The sequence below is a fragment of the Tenrec ecaudatus genome, chromosome 2, assembly GCF_050624435.1.
Source record: "Tenrec ecaudatus isolate mTenEca1 chromosome 2, mTenEca1.hap1, whole genome shotgun sequence".
Classification (NCBI taxonomy): Eukaryota; Metazoa; Chordata; class Mammalia; order Afrosoricida; family Tenrecidae; genus Tenrec; species Tenrec ecaudatus.
The window spans coordinates 72,002,099-72,017,707 of NC_134531.1; the positions used below are offsets into that span (position 1 = coordinate 72,002,099).

General features: G+C 40.1%; 1 protein-coding gene and 1 pseudogene across 2 annotated transcripts in view; both read left to right on the forward strand.

Moving 5' to 3' along the window:
- The window catches only part of POLK (DNA polymerase kappa), a 98,865-nt gene that overhangs the window by 28,857 nt on the left and 54,399 nt on the right, over positions 1-15,609 (forward strand). The gene's annotated exons all lie outside the window — the stretch shown is intronic.
- Positions 6,831-9,647, forward strand: LOC142440848 (serine/threonine-protein kinase PLK4-like; annotated as a pseudogene).

Sequence of the window (15,609 nt, forward strand, 5' to 3'; positions counted from 1 at the left end):
AGGACATGCACCACTCCTGGCTCTTGCTGGTAGGGAGATTCCTCTATCCTGCTTCTGAGAGGGTTTATTTTACCTGCAACAGGATGGCAGTCACAGTGAAACCTGTTGACAAGTGTTCACAACTGATTCCTATCATCATCGTCCACCTTCTCCTACCCAGACTCATCACATAAAGATTGTTTGATGGGAACTACAGAGACTATGGTTAAAAGAACCACATGAAACAATTTGCTGCCCTGCAAATGGTGTAAAATGTTATCTTACGGTTGTTTTGATTTGCCTTCCTTTCATTATAATAGATCATTTTTTCACACATGAGTTAATCTCACCTCCTGCTATTCAGACCCTATAGGGCAGGATAGGACTGACCTTGTGGGGTTTCCAAAACTAAGTCTTTACTGGAGTAGAAAGCCTCCTCTTTTCTCTTGCAGAGTGGCTAGGGGTTTTGAATTGCTGACCTCGAAGTTAAGAGCCCTTTGTGTCAAAGGGAGATAGCAGGCAGTGTAAGATAATAATTTATAAATTTATCATTGATCAGGGGTCCATGAGGTGGGGAGGGAGAGGAAAAAAGAGGAGCTGACACCTTCCCAACATGATTGCTGAAGCCAAGCAGTGCATAAGCAAATGTGAAGAAAGCTGATGGTGCCCAGCTACCAAAAGAGATAGTGTCTGGGGTCTTGAAAGTTTGAAGTTAAGCAAGTGACCACTAGCTCAGAAGCAACAAAGTCCACATGGAAGAAGCACACCAGCCTGTGTGATCACAAGGTGTCAAAGGGATCAAAGAACAAAGAATCATACCATTGTGAATGAGGGGGAGTGCAGAGTGGAGACCGAAAGCCCATCTCTAGGCAACTGGATATCCCCTTATGGAAGGTTTGTGGAGATGAGATGAGCCAGTCAGAGTGCAGTGTAGCAACGATGAAACATACAACTTTCCTCTAGTTCTTAAATGCAATCCCCCCCCCCCACTATCATGATCCCAATTCTACCTTACAAATTGGGCTAGACCAGAGGATGTACGCTGATACAGATAGGAACTGGAAACACAGGGAATCCAGGACAGATGACCCCTGCAGGACCAGTGCTGAGAGTGGTGATACTGGGAGGGTGGAGGGAAGGTGGGGTAAAAGGGGTAACCAAATACAAAGATCTACATATAACCTCCTCCCTGGGGGATCGACAACAGAAAAGTGGGTGAATGGAGACGTCAGTGTAAGATATGACTAAATAAAAATAATTTATAAATTATTAAGGGTTCATGAGAGATGGGAAACAGGGAGGAAATAGAAAGCAAATCTTTTGAGAATGATGAGGGCAGCAAATGTACAACGAATGTACAAATAGATGGATGTATGGATTGTGAAAAGAGTGAAATGAGCCCCCAATAAAATTATTTTAAAAATATATTTTTAAAAGCTGGTTCCAAGGGCTCAAACACAATGAAAATATTTTGAAAATAATGAAGGCAATATAGGTACAAATGTGACCAATACAATTGATGTATGGATTATTATAAGAGCTATAAAAACAATTAAATTATTTATAATAAAAAAAATAAAACAGCATGGTAGTTTATTGTGTTTCATAACATTGAATTGACCGATTAAAGCAATAGTGTAATATATTATATAATAATTATATATTATAAATAATTATATAATATATTATGATAACTGCTCTGCCACCAGGACTCCTCACACATATTAATTAACCATTAGTGTTGCACTCATGTGAGGAGCCCTCTTTGTCTGTTAGAGGTGAAGAAGCCAAAGTGATGGTGACTTTAATAACATGGGTTTATTTACAAGGCGGTTTCCAAGGGTTTGTGGGAAAATGCTGTCATGGTTTAATTCCATTTGGCCACGAACTTTTTGAAAACTCCTCATCTTATATAATAAGCAAGGAGTTTTACCTGGTGGGGTGGCTCTGATTACCATGGTGACTGAGAAACAGGTTCTTTTTGTGTGTCATTCCCTTATCCCTATTGTCAGGCTTATCTGGATTGATAAAACTGAACCACTTACATGATCTATTCCAGCACCTGGTAATAGCGAAAGAACCAGAAAAACATATTCTCTAGTTTGGTGGTCATGTGCCCTGCCAAAAGCCCATGGTCATGTCAGCGCCATAGGAATAGATAGAGGGTGTATCAACTGAATGCTGCACCTGTGGAGCTTGATCTGTGGCAGGGCCGACAGTACAGATCAGTGGGAAAGCTAGACTGCTCAATAAATGGAGCAGAAAGTGGTCCCGTGGCCTGCCTTAAGTGCAAGAATACAAGGAGGCTTCTACAAGTTCATGAAAAAAAATCTATTTTCTTTTAATTACATATTTCTGTGAGCTTTCGTTGTACCTTCATACATGCCAGGCATCAGCCATCAATTGATTAAAGCTTCCAGCTGACTTCCAATTCAATCAGATGCAATTCATGCAATTAGAAATTGTATAGGGCAATCAGTAAAAAATAAAATCCCTACTTCAATCATACATAAGAATTAAGGATGTATATAAAGCCCTGTGGCACAACACTCAGCCTAAGTAGATATTATTTAAGATAGTGTCTTTAATGGATGCAAAGGGACCCTGGTAGCAGTTAAGCATCTGGCTGCTAACTGAGAAATTGGTGGCTTAAACACCCAGAGGCTTCCAGGGAGAAAGACCTGGCAAGCCACTCTACTAAAGCTGCAGCCTGCCAAAGGGCATACAGAGGCCTAAATACATACGTGTACATATGCAAATATATTTATGGGGAAATAGACCTGTGTGCATATATTTATAGGTTCAGTAGTAGGGTAGCAGGTGGATATTGGGCCTCCTCGCATGCACTCCCTTAATACAAGAGCACCTTGCTCACCTAAACGGTCATTCCATGATACCCAGCTTCCTGACATGATCGCTGAAGACAAACATGTGCAAAAGCAAACGTGGTGAAGAAAGCTGATGGTGCCCAGCTATCAAAAGATATAGCGTCTGGGGTCTTAAAGGCTTGAAGGCAAACAAGCAGCCATCTAGCTCAGAAGCAACAAAGCCCACAAGAGAAGAAGCACATAAGCCTGTGCAATCACAAGGTGATGAAGGGGTCAGGCAGCAGACACCAAAGAACAAAATCATCTTTGCGGGATCACCTTCCCCACATAAATGCTGAAGATGAATGTGTGCATAAGTGTGGTGAAGAGGACTGATGGTGCCCAGCTATCAAGAGATATAGCATCTGGGGTCTTAAAGGCTTGAAAGTAAACAAGCTGCCATCTAGCCCAGAAGCAACAAAGCCCACATGGAAGCAACACACCAACAAGTGCAATCATGAAGGGTAGAGGGGACCAGGTTTCAAGTACCAAAGCCGGAGGAGCACGGGAGGAAATCATATCGTGAATGAGGGGAGCACGTGATGGGGACCCAATGCCCATCTGTAGACAACTGGACATCCCTTGCAGAGGGGTAGTGAGGAGGAGATGAGTCATTCAGGGTTCAGTATAGCAGTAATGAAACTCACAACCTTCCTCTAGTTCTTAAATACTTCCTCCCCACAACTATCATGATCCCAATTCTACCTTGCAAACCTGGTGAGACCAGAGGATGCACAGCGGTACAGATGGGAACTGGAAACACAGGGAATCCAGGACAGATGAACCCCTCAGTATCAGCGGTGAGAGTGGAGATACCGGGAGGGAAGGTGGGGGTAGAAAGGGGGAACCGGTCACAAGGATCTACATATAACCTCCTCCCTGGGGGGATGGGCAACAGAAAAGTGGGTGAAGGGAGACGCCGGGAAGTGTAAGATAAAATAATGATCAATTATTAAGGGTTCATGAGGGAGGGGGAAGGGAAAAAGGAAAAGAGCTGATTCCAGGAACCCAAGCAGAAAGCGAGTTTTGAGAATGATGAGGGCAACGAATGTATAACTGTGCTAAGAGTTGTATGAGCCCCAATAAAATGATTTATAAAAAAAAAGAAAGCTACAGCCTGCAAACCCTAGCAGTGTCACTCTCACAGGTGGTCTCACGAAGTCAAAAACAGTTCAAGAGCACCTACTACAACCGCAACAAAACCTACTGCTTTGAGAGTGTGAGAAGAAAGGACAGGAGAATTTCATCATGACTTCATATCAGGGAAGGCTTTCTTTTTTAAAAAACATCATTTTACTGGGGGCTCAATACAGCCCTTATCACAATCCATCCATCCATCCTTTGTGTCAAGCACATTTGTACATTTGTTGCCATCATCATTTTCAGAACAGTTTCTTTCTACTAGAGCCCTTCATATCAGCTCCTCGTTTTCCACCTCCCTCTCTTCCGTCCCTCCCTCATGAACCCTTGATAATTTATAAATTATTATTTTTTCATGTCTTATGCTAACTATGTCTCCCTTTACCCACTTTTCTGTTGTTTGTCCCCCCAGAGGGGGGGTTATATGTAGATCATTGTGATCGGTTCCACCTTTCTCCCCGCACCTCAGGGAAGGGTTTCTTAAACACAACTCAAATGGAAAACCATAAAGGTAAGGAATGCCAATTTTTACCAAATTAAAATTAAGAACTTTTGTTCATCGAAATAAACCATAAAGCCAAGCCATACACTGGAAAACTGTGACACATATAACTAAAAGTTTTATTGTTACATGTTACTGAGCTAGTTTTGACTCAGCAACCTTGTGTCCAACAGAAATCATCGCTGCCCTGTCCTGAAGCAGCCTTCCAGTTCTTGTTCTGTTTGTTTGAAGCCACTGTGTCACTTTATCCTGGCATTCCTTTCTTCTTTTCCTTTGTGTTATTCATAGTGTGAACTGGAAATGCTATCAGGAAAGACCAATCCGTGGGAAAGGGCCTGGTACTCTCCGTGGCCTGGTCTTTCCTTATAGCGTGTCCAAGATCCACGAGTGAAGTCTCCCTACCCTTGCCTCTAAGGCACAATTCCTTCTGTTTCTTCCCAGACCAGTTTGTTTGTTCTTCTGGAAGTCCTTGGTTTTTTCAGTATTCTTTGGCAACACCATAATTCAAGCACATCAGTCTGTGGTTTTCCTTGTTGATTGTCCTGTCCCATGCACGTGCAGCAATTGTAAATACTGGGGCAGGCACACCTTAGTCAGCTTGGGGCAGGCACACCTTAGTCAACGATGGGATTCAAATAATTTAACAACCGGTTTGCTGCCCTAATGGCTGGTTTAAGTATTAAAAAAAGATATCCCTAAAAGATAGTTTATTATTTCATACAGTTAATATTTTTAAAAGAACACTAAAAGAGGTACACAAAACTAGATTATATGGAAATGTTTTAAAATATTAATGAAAAAATCTTAAATAATACCTGACCCCAAAAAGACCCTACTCAAGGTATTTTCATATTGCTTCTTTCTTGTTGTCCTCACTTGGATATTCTTTGCTTTTATCTGAGCAACATCATTATCCTTAACCATCTTTTCACTGTAGGAGTAGGATAGCATTCCTTTAGAGGTAGGCCAACTGGACAATAAACATTGTGTTTGCTATATTAGAAACAGGCACGTTTTCTTCTCTAAACATACTATGATCATCTTTGAAAAACCCCTTTCTGCTTCTGCTGAAGTTACAGCAAAGCTTCTGACAATATTTTTAGCTTTTTGAATCCTTTCTGGAATTGCATAATTCACTTATAATATCTTGTGGGAATTTGGGGTATAACACAAACCTTATAAAACACACGACAGCCTGTCACCCTCCAGTTGTTTGGCCCTTTTCCTCTTTACATTCTGTGTTTGTTTACTGAAGAACAAAACACCAGGGAATAAAAATGTAGTATATCATCAAAAGTATGAGTTTTATGAAGTGAATAAATAAACATGACAAGCATAGTTCTTATTACACCTATGGATGGAATGAACATTTCTATGGGCACTTAGAATATGCTGCTGCACAGAGGACTGTTCAACAAGAGGAAATGTAAACTTGTGGTTTCCACATCGGGCAGCTGCCCAGCCTCCCACCTTAGAGAGAACCCTGATTACAAGTCCCATTTTAACATCCAGTTCACTGAACTCAACAAAACGTGGGCGTTGGCTCACATTGATTTGGCTGAATCTTCCCACTGACCATCGTCCTCAAAATCACATTAGTATCTAGAGCAGTGGTTCTCAACCTTCCTAATGCCACGACCTTTTAATACAGTTTCTCATGTTGTGGTGACCCCCAACCATAAAACTATTTTCGTTGCTACTTCATAACTGCAATTTTGCTACTGATATGAATTGTAATGTAAATTGCAATGTGTTTTCCAATGGTCTAGATGACCCCTGTGAAAGGGTCGTTTGACCTCCCAAGGGGTTGCAACCCACAGATTGAGGACTGCTGATCTAGAGCATACAAAGAAGTCTTAAAGTCCATGAGAGAGAGAGAGAGAGAGACAGGACAAAAAGCACTACCAATTGGAAATAGTCAAAGGTTTTGATAGGTACTTCTCAGAGGGGGAAATATAAATATCCAACAAATATAATAACCATGGAAATATAAGTGATTATTATATCAAGAAAACTACTAAATATATATATATATATTTTTTTAAAAATTTTTAAAGGAACCAAACTTGACTGATGATTACCATGGGTGAAGGAGAAAGAGTTATTGCTGGGAGTTTTTCAAAATAGGAGTGTAAAGGTGCCGCCCCGATCTCGGAAGGTGTTGGGAAAACCTTTCGGTGGCTGTCCCGTCATCTCCGGGAGCCGGGCTCTAGAGAGCTGAACCTGATGGTCGCCAAAACCAGCTGGCTGCTTGGAACGCTGCCTGGAAGGTTTTGCGTGGTGGGAGCTAGCCCGAGAGCCCCGGACGCGGCCTGGAAAGATGGCGACCTACATGGGAGAAGATGAAGGACTTTAAAGTTGGAAATCTGCCTGGTAAGGGATCGTTTGCTGGTGTCTACAGGGCTGAGCCCATTCACACTGGTTTGGAAGTTGCAATCAAAATGATAGATAAGAAAGCCATGTACAAAGCTGGAATGCTACAGAAGAGTCCAAAATGAGGTGAAAATACATTGCCAATTAAAGCATGCTTCTATCTTGGAGCTTTATAACTATTTTGAAGATAGTAATTATGTGTACCTGGCATTAGAAACGTGGCACAATGGAATAATGAACAGATATTGAAAGAACAGACTGAAACCCTTCTCGGAAAATGAAGCTAGACACTTCATGCATCAGATCATCACAGGAATGTTGTATCTTCATTCTCATGGGATATTACATCGGGACCTTACACTTTCTGACATCATACTTACACGAAATATCAGCATCAAGAAGGCGGAGTTTGGTTTGGCAACTCAATTGAAAATGCCACAGGAAAAGCATTATATGTTATATGGAACTCCTAATTACATTTCCCCAGAAATTGCAACTCGAAGTGCACAGCGACTTGAATCTGATGTTTGGTCCTTGGGCTCTATGTTTTATTTGTTACTTATTGGGAGACCACCTTTTGACACTCTTACAATCAAGAATGCACTAAATAAAGTCGTGCTGGCAGATTATGAGGTGCCACCTTTTTTGTCAAGAGAGGCCAGAGACCTTATTCATCAGTTACTTTGTAGAAATCCAGCAGATAGTTTAAGTCTGCCTTCAGTATTAGACCATTCTTTTATGTCCCAAAATTCTTCAACAAAAAGCAAAGACTTGGGAACTGTAGAAAACTCTATTGATTGTGGACATGCCACCATTTCTTCTGCCATGACAGCTTCTTCCAGTACCAGCATAAGTGGTAGTTTATTTGATAGGAGAAGACTTTTGATTGGTCAGCCACTCCCAAATAAAATGACTGTATTTCCAAAGAAAAAAAATTCAAGTGATTTTACCTCTTCAGGAGATGCAAGTAGTTGTTATACCCAATGGGGAAATCAAGAACAAGAAACTACCAGTATTGGAAAAGGAAGAAAGGCCACATTCTTGATACTTTGGTAGAGCCCATTCCTCTGACATATCTGGCACTTCTAATAGTTAATCTCAAGCAAAAACATATACAATGGAACAATGTCACTCAGCAGAAATGCTTGCAATGTCTAAAAAAAGATCAGGAGCAGATAAAGAAACTCACCTACAAATAGCAATGCCAATATCTTTCACTTCTTTAAACAAAAAGCATCCCATAGTCCTACATCTTTTAAAAGCTCTGACAATAAAGCACTCTCCAATCATCTTGGTTCAAGAAAAAGATCTCTTGTCATTTTCAGACCAGACATCTCAGGCTGAAATGGTGCAGCAGTGGTTTGAAAATCTACAAGTTAATGCTCATTTAAGAGAACCTCCTGAACATCACGGCATTACCCCAAACAGAGATTTCCAGGGCCATCCAGATTTCCAGAAGGACACACCAAGAAATGCCTGGAATGATAGAAGAGCCAAAACCAGTCCTGATGCTACTGTCAAAGCACATTCTGTAAAACAACTGAATCCCATGAAATATATGTCTGCACTTCATAGTAAACCTGAGATGATTCAACAAAATCTGTATTTGGTCATGACCCTCCTCCTGAACAAAGCAAGGCTAGGGTGATGGAGTCACCATCAGGTTATAATTACGAAGCATTACCTCTCTGACTGCTTACAGATTAAAACCAATCAGACAGAAAACCAAAAAGGCTGTGGTGATTCAGAGGAGGCATGTGTGGAGCTTCTAAAAGAGTATGCATCTCAAGAATATGTGAAAGAAGTTCTTCAAATATCTAGTGGTGGGAATATGATCACTATTGTCTACCCGACGGAAGAGGTTTTCCTTCCTCTTGCTGACAGACCTCCCTCACTGACAATATCGGTAGGTACAGTTTTGACAACTTGCCAGAAAAGTACTGGAAAAAATATCAATATGCTTCAAGATTTGTTCAGCTTGTAAGATCTAAATCACCCCAAATCACCTATTTTACAAGATAGGCGAAATGTATTTTGATGGAGAATTCCCCTGGTGCTAATTTTGAAGTTTGGTTTTATGATGGAGCAAAAATACACAAAACAGAAGATTTAATTAATGTGATTGAGAAGACTGGCAAATCTTACACCTTGAAAAGTGAAAGAGAAATTAATAGCTTGAAAGAGGAAATAACAGTGTATTTGGACCATGCCAATGAGAGTCGTCGTATTTGTTTAGCACTGGAATCTATAATTTCAGAAGAAGAAAAGAAAAAGGGAAGTGCTCCCTTTCCCCCAATAATTATAGGAAGAAAACCTGGAAATGCCAGATCACCTAAGTCCTTATCACCGCCTGTGCATCCAAATTAATCAATGAGAGAGACAGTGAGGATACATAGCGCTACTTCTCTAAAATGGGCACCAATGCTTAATCCTCGAAGGCTGCTAATGAAGAACTTGACCTTACAGCTGCAGCTTCTAGACCAGACATCTCTTCTTCTAGTTTAAACCATTGTCTTCCCAAATCAGCACAGCTTTTGAAATCTATTTTTGTGAAAAATGTTGGTTGGGCTACACAGTTCACTAGTGGAGCTGCATGGGTTCAATTTAATGACGGATCCCAGTTGGTCGTGCAGGTAGGAGTGTCTTCCATCAGTTACACATCACCAAATGGTCAAACAACTAGGTGTGGAGAACACGACGAATTACCAGAATACATCAAGCAGAAATTACTGTGCCTATCTTCCATTCTTTTGATATTTTCTAATCCAACTCCTAGTTTTCATTAATTAAGTCTCCTTTAATAGATGCATAAGCTTAATAAATAACATTGTTGGCTTTCAAGTAAATTGACTTTTTATTTCATAATTTTTTCAGAAAGCCTTTCTACTAAAGAGATTTTTAATATGTACTAAATTATTCAAATCAGAGAACAAAGCAGAATGAAACATCGAGTCGCTTATAAAATATACTAGTCACGGATAAATATAAATTGGGAACCTAATTTTTCTTTTAGAATTTGCCCCAAAACTTATTCTGTTCATATATTTGTATTGAACAATTTTCTAAATGCAAATTCACAAATAATGTGTGATGTTTGTAGTTTTATGATTTTTCCTATATTTCAGACTTATCAAGAATCATGATCAAAACTTGCCGGAGTTTTTTTCATTTTAAACATGTAAATAAAATATGCATTTATGTTACAAGTTGAAAAAAGAATTATTGCTTAGGGGACATTGAGTTTATGTTAATGGTAATGGAAGAATTTGGAAAAAGATATCAGTAATGGTTATACAACACAAAGAGTATAATCAGTGGCACTGAATTGTATACATAGAAGTTGTGGAATTGGATAATTTTTTGTTGTATATATTTCTGGCACAAATAGAAAAAATTACATGAATGCAGTGAGTATAAGAAAGAAGAATGTGTTCTAGAATTGAAGGTGGTGATAATTTTACAACTTCATGATATGATTGAGTTATGGAATTGTATGACATGGATGAAGTGCAAATAAAACTATTTTTTAAAAGATAGGATGCATCTGAATGGTGCTTTATAACTTCTTACAGTTCTTATTATTTTTAAAACATATCCTTAAATATAGGATAAAAAGATAGGAAATATTTAATATCGTGTAGCAGACATCAGGTTGTGTTACAGTTTTAGCTATTCCATAAGAAGTTATCTGGTACTTTATTACAAGCACAATGGCAGGAAATAAACTATGTTTATTGATAAATTGTTTCATTTGCTGAGCTTCCTCTGAAAAAAATTGTATAAATGGGAGGGGATCAAAGAAGTTTTAAAGTCAAAAAGATCTGAAGAAACAAATGTTTGCATAAGAAGTATGTTTTTTTTCATAGCCTTAACATTTCTAAATCTTAGATTTTGTTATGTGTGATGATATTATATAATAAAATAGTATGAACTGTTGCAAGTGCATCTGAGATAAATAACCTCCTGCCTTAGTATGAATTCGAAGGAACCCTGGTGGCTTAATGGGGTACATGTTAGGGTACTAACCGAAAGGGAAGTAATTCAAACCCTCCATCCACCCGGAGAGAATGCTGACGTTTTCTCTTTCTGTCTGGGAAACCCACAGGGGCAGGTCTACCCTGTCCTGTAGGGTGGGTCTGATGGTTTTATTTGGAATTATGAACTTAATGTGACTTTTATTTAGAACCACTCTGTGGTATTTAGTAGTTTGCCCGTTCCATTTAATTTTTATTGAACTTCTTAAAGGTACAAAAGTTGAATAGAAAGACATTTATGTTAGATTAAATGACAACTATACAATATATTTCTGAGTGAATTTTGACCATATTAACAACTGATTTCAATAACTTAGATTTATTCAATTACCTTAAGAAAATAGGAATATTAAGTCACAAAAATGAAAAATAATACTTTGTTGTTTTTGCTTTTAGCTATTGTCCTTTTTTTTCATTTGAAACATTTCTTTATGCTTTGGGTGCAGGTTTACATGGCAAATTCATTTTCCAATGAACAGGTTACATGACACTGGTTACAATTTTCCCAATGAGTGAGCGCTCTCCTCTTTTCCTCCTGAGATTTCCCATCTCCTATGGTCTGGTTTCCCAGTCTTTCCAGCGCTTCCTTCTTTGGTTTTGATCAAAGATGGACCTTTGATCTCATCTAGCTGATTTTTAAGACATATATTCTTCCTGGGTATTATTGTTTATTTTATAGAACCATCTATTAATTGACTGAAAGGTGGCCTCAGGCAATGTCTTCCATTTTAGTTAGAAGGTTGTCTGGTGGTGATATTCTCTGGCGTTCCTCTTGTCTCTCTTAGACCCATAAGTCTAGTATGTTTTTTTTAATCATTTTATTGGGAGCTCATATAACTCATCACAATCCATACATGCATCAGTTGTGTCAAGCACATTTGTACCTTTGTTGCCCTCATCATTCTCAAAACATTTGCTCTCCACGTAAGCCCCTGGCACCAACCCTCCCTCCCACTCCCTCCTCCCTCGTGAACCCTTGGTTATTTATAAATTATTATTTTGTCATATTTTACACTATCCAGTGTCTCCCTTCACCCACTTTTCTGTTGTCCATCCCCCAGGGATGAGGTTATATGTAGATCCCTGTAATCGGTCCCCCCTTTCTACTCCACCTTCCTTCCACCCTCCCAGTATCGCCACTCTCACCACTGGTCCTGAAGGGATCATCCGCCCTGAATTCCCTGTGTTTCTAGTTCCTATCTGTACCAGTGTACATCCTCTGGTCTAGCCAGATTGTAAAGTAGAATTGTGATCATGGTAGTGGGGGAGGGGAGAGGAAGCATTTAGGACCTAGAGGAAAGTTGTATGTTTCATTGTTGCTATACTGTGTCCTGACTGGCCTGTCTTCTTCCCATGACCCTTCTGTAAGGTGATGTCCAGTTGCTTACACATGGGCTTTGGGGCTCCACTCTGCACTCTCTCTCATTCACAATGATAAGATTTTTATTCTTTGATGCCTGATACCTGATCCCTTTGGCACCTTGTGATCACACAGGCTGGTGTGCTTCTTCCATGTGGGCTTTGTTGCTTCTCAGCTAGATGACCACTTGTTTATCTTCAAGCCTTTAAGACCCCAGACACTATAGCTTTTGATAGCCGGGCACCATCAACTTTCGTCACCACATTTGCTTATGCACCCATTTGTCTTCAGTGAATGTTTTGGGGAGGTGAGCACACAATAGGATTTTTTGTTCTTTGATGCCTGATAACTGATCCCTTCAGCACCTTGTGATCACACAGGCTGGTGAGCTTCTTCCAGGTGGGCTTTGTTGCTTCTCAGCTAGATGGCCGCTTGTTTACCTTCAAGCCTTTAAGACCCCAGATGCTACATCTTTTGATAGCCGGGCACTATCAGCTTTCTTCGCCACATTTGCTTATTCACCCAAGTCTAATTGTTTTAACTTTAATTTTGTTTTACATTTTTTGCTCATCTTAATCAGGATCTTCATAGTGGTCTTAGAGTGGTAAGTCGTGGTAGTTGGGCACTATAGTTCTTTTGGTGTCAAGTTAGAGGAAGTTATGATTCATGTCAGCCATTAGTACTTTGGACTAATTGATTTCTTCGAATCTTTGATTTTCTTCATTGTACTTTGTTCAAAGCAAGGAGAGACCAACAATAGTTTTTTAGATGCTCATTTGTAAGCTTTTAATAAGTCAGATGGTACTCACCAGACTAGGATATGTAAGCCAACCTGAATATCAGTCAAGGCACCTAACTTTACCACAAAAACGGCATTAAAATGTTCTGAAAACTTGGCTTATATACAAGTGTATACAGTAATATTACATTTATGTGTTTTGCAGTTGATTTAGATGTCCCCCAAGACTATGGTCCTTATCTTTCAGGTCCATTAGTTCAGTCTTGATGCCTAAATAGTTCCTATAACTGTCCTTTATGTGCTCTGTTATATTTATGAAGTATGCATGCAGCATTTATAAACTTATGTGTAGAAATACCCACAACTATTCCTATAAATGTATGCTTTATATACCCATATGACTTCCCTTAGCTATTTAGTGTACATGTTTACCTATGTGTCTACGCACACATTTTTGTTTGCTATTACTCTGGCTATAGGACTCTTGTCGTAGGGCTCTGATGTCATAGCATTAGCCATGGTTGTCTCTGTTGCATTGTACTTCTTGGTATCTTTCTTTGCCTTGGTCTCTGTGCTAACTCCTCCCGTATTTTTTATTGCCTTTCACTTCAGCAAAATCAACCTTGTCTACTACCTGGTTCGTGATTTCCCCTCCCTCCATCCCTCCTTTCCCCTCCCATATTTGGTAACTAACAAAGAATGTCCCTTCCTGTGTGTAAATCTTTGCTTGACTTTTTATAATAGTGATCCTTTACTCTATTTTTCCTTTTGTGATTGACTTGCTTCATTCAGCATCATGGCCTCCAGATATGTCGATATTGTAAGAAGTTTTATGGATTCATTCCTATGTTTTTTGCGTAGTACTCTTTTGTAGATATATTCCAGTTTCTTTATACTTTCATCTGTTGATGAACCACTATATATATCTGGAATGTTGTTGTTAGTTGCCATTGAGTCAATTCTGACCCACAGTGGTCTGGGAAGCCTACCACTCTGACTCGTGCTCTGGCTCTTGATTCTGCTGCTGGTGCTCTTCTGCCACTCCTCTACCCCTTCTCTGGTATCACCTCTTTCTGCCCCTGGATCGAAGAAGTTCAGTACACAAGGGCTTCAGGGTCCAAACAACACACTCCACTCCTGTCTCCTCTTTCTTGGTGGTAGCAAGTGCCTCTTTCCTGCTTCTGTGAAAGCTTCTTGTATAACCTGCTCCTTCTCTCCCGCGCTTCTAGTTGATTCCATCTCATACCCCACAGGATAACAAAATTGACCCATCCCCATGTCAGAATACCAACTTTTACAATTACACTTAATTGGTTAACAATCACTCATAACTGAATCATATAATCCTATCAGTATCTTTCCCTACCTTCTGTTACCCAGTCCCATCAGGAAATGCAGAAATACACCTAAACTGCATTGTCCCACCCAGTTGTCTTGTGGGCATAAACAAAATCCATGGCTAGAAAGCCACCTTGAAGCACCTCACGGCTCTGATGACCTTGTTGCTGTGTTCTTAGGTCCCTTTGAATTGCCTTTGACTCACAGCCACCCTGTGTGCGACAGAACAAAACACCGCCCAGTCTTACACCATCCTCACAATTGTTCCTATACTTCAACCCATTGTTGCAGCCACTGTCAGTACAGCTCTAGGAGGACCTTCCTTTTTTCACTACCCCACTATTTTAGCAAGCATGATCTCCTTCTCCAAGGACTGGCCTCTCCTGACAACATGTCCAAAGTTTGCCAAGTGATCTCGTCATCCTTGCCTCTAAGGAGCACTCTGCCTGTACTTCTTCTAAGACAGATTTGATTGCCCTTTTGTAAGCCCATGGACAGATACTCAATAAACATCACTGCATTTTTCCCATTCTGGGTCATATCATTCAGTCTTTACTGTCCCCACGAATGTTGTGCTCTACATGGCTATTGCTTAATTATTTCAACAGCTGTCCTTTTGAGGTGGCTTTATTCCCGTTTCACAAGTGAGGGATGCCGGGATTAGAGGGGTTACTGTAGTCATTGTAATAGAACTAATAAAGGGCAGCGCTGGCAGCCACACCCTGGCCTCTGTTCCTTACCACCATGATACACACTGGATCCCAGCAGTAACAAAAGGAATAGCCTACGTACTAGAGACTTAGGTCCGGATTTGAAAGTCACTTAGAAAGGAAAATTGTGGTAGGGAAACTGGAAAAAAGGGAGACCTGAACAAGGATTTCAGTGAAAGAAACCATAAAAAACAGTAGCACCTCACATCTGGAGGGCTTGGAAAGAGCACAGTTCAGGCAAGGGCGACTGGTGAGGCAGAGTCCAGGAGAGCGGACTGTGAGCCATGCAGCAGGGAGGTTTCCCGTGGGCAGAGTCCAGGAGAGCGGACTGTGAGTCATGCAGCAGGGAGGTTTCCTGTGGCAACTGCGCACTCACTTTAAGCACAGAATAGAGAATAGATTCCTGAGCAAACTGTCATAACATTAACAAATGAGTCTGATGAGAATGTTTCTGCTATGCAACCTATTTTTTATTTTGCCTTACCCTCTTTCCACATGATTCAGGATGAATCATTTTATTGGGGGCTCATACAACTCTTATCACAATCACAATCCAGACATACATCA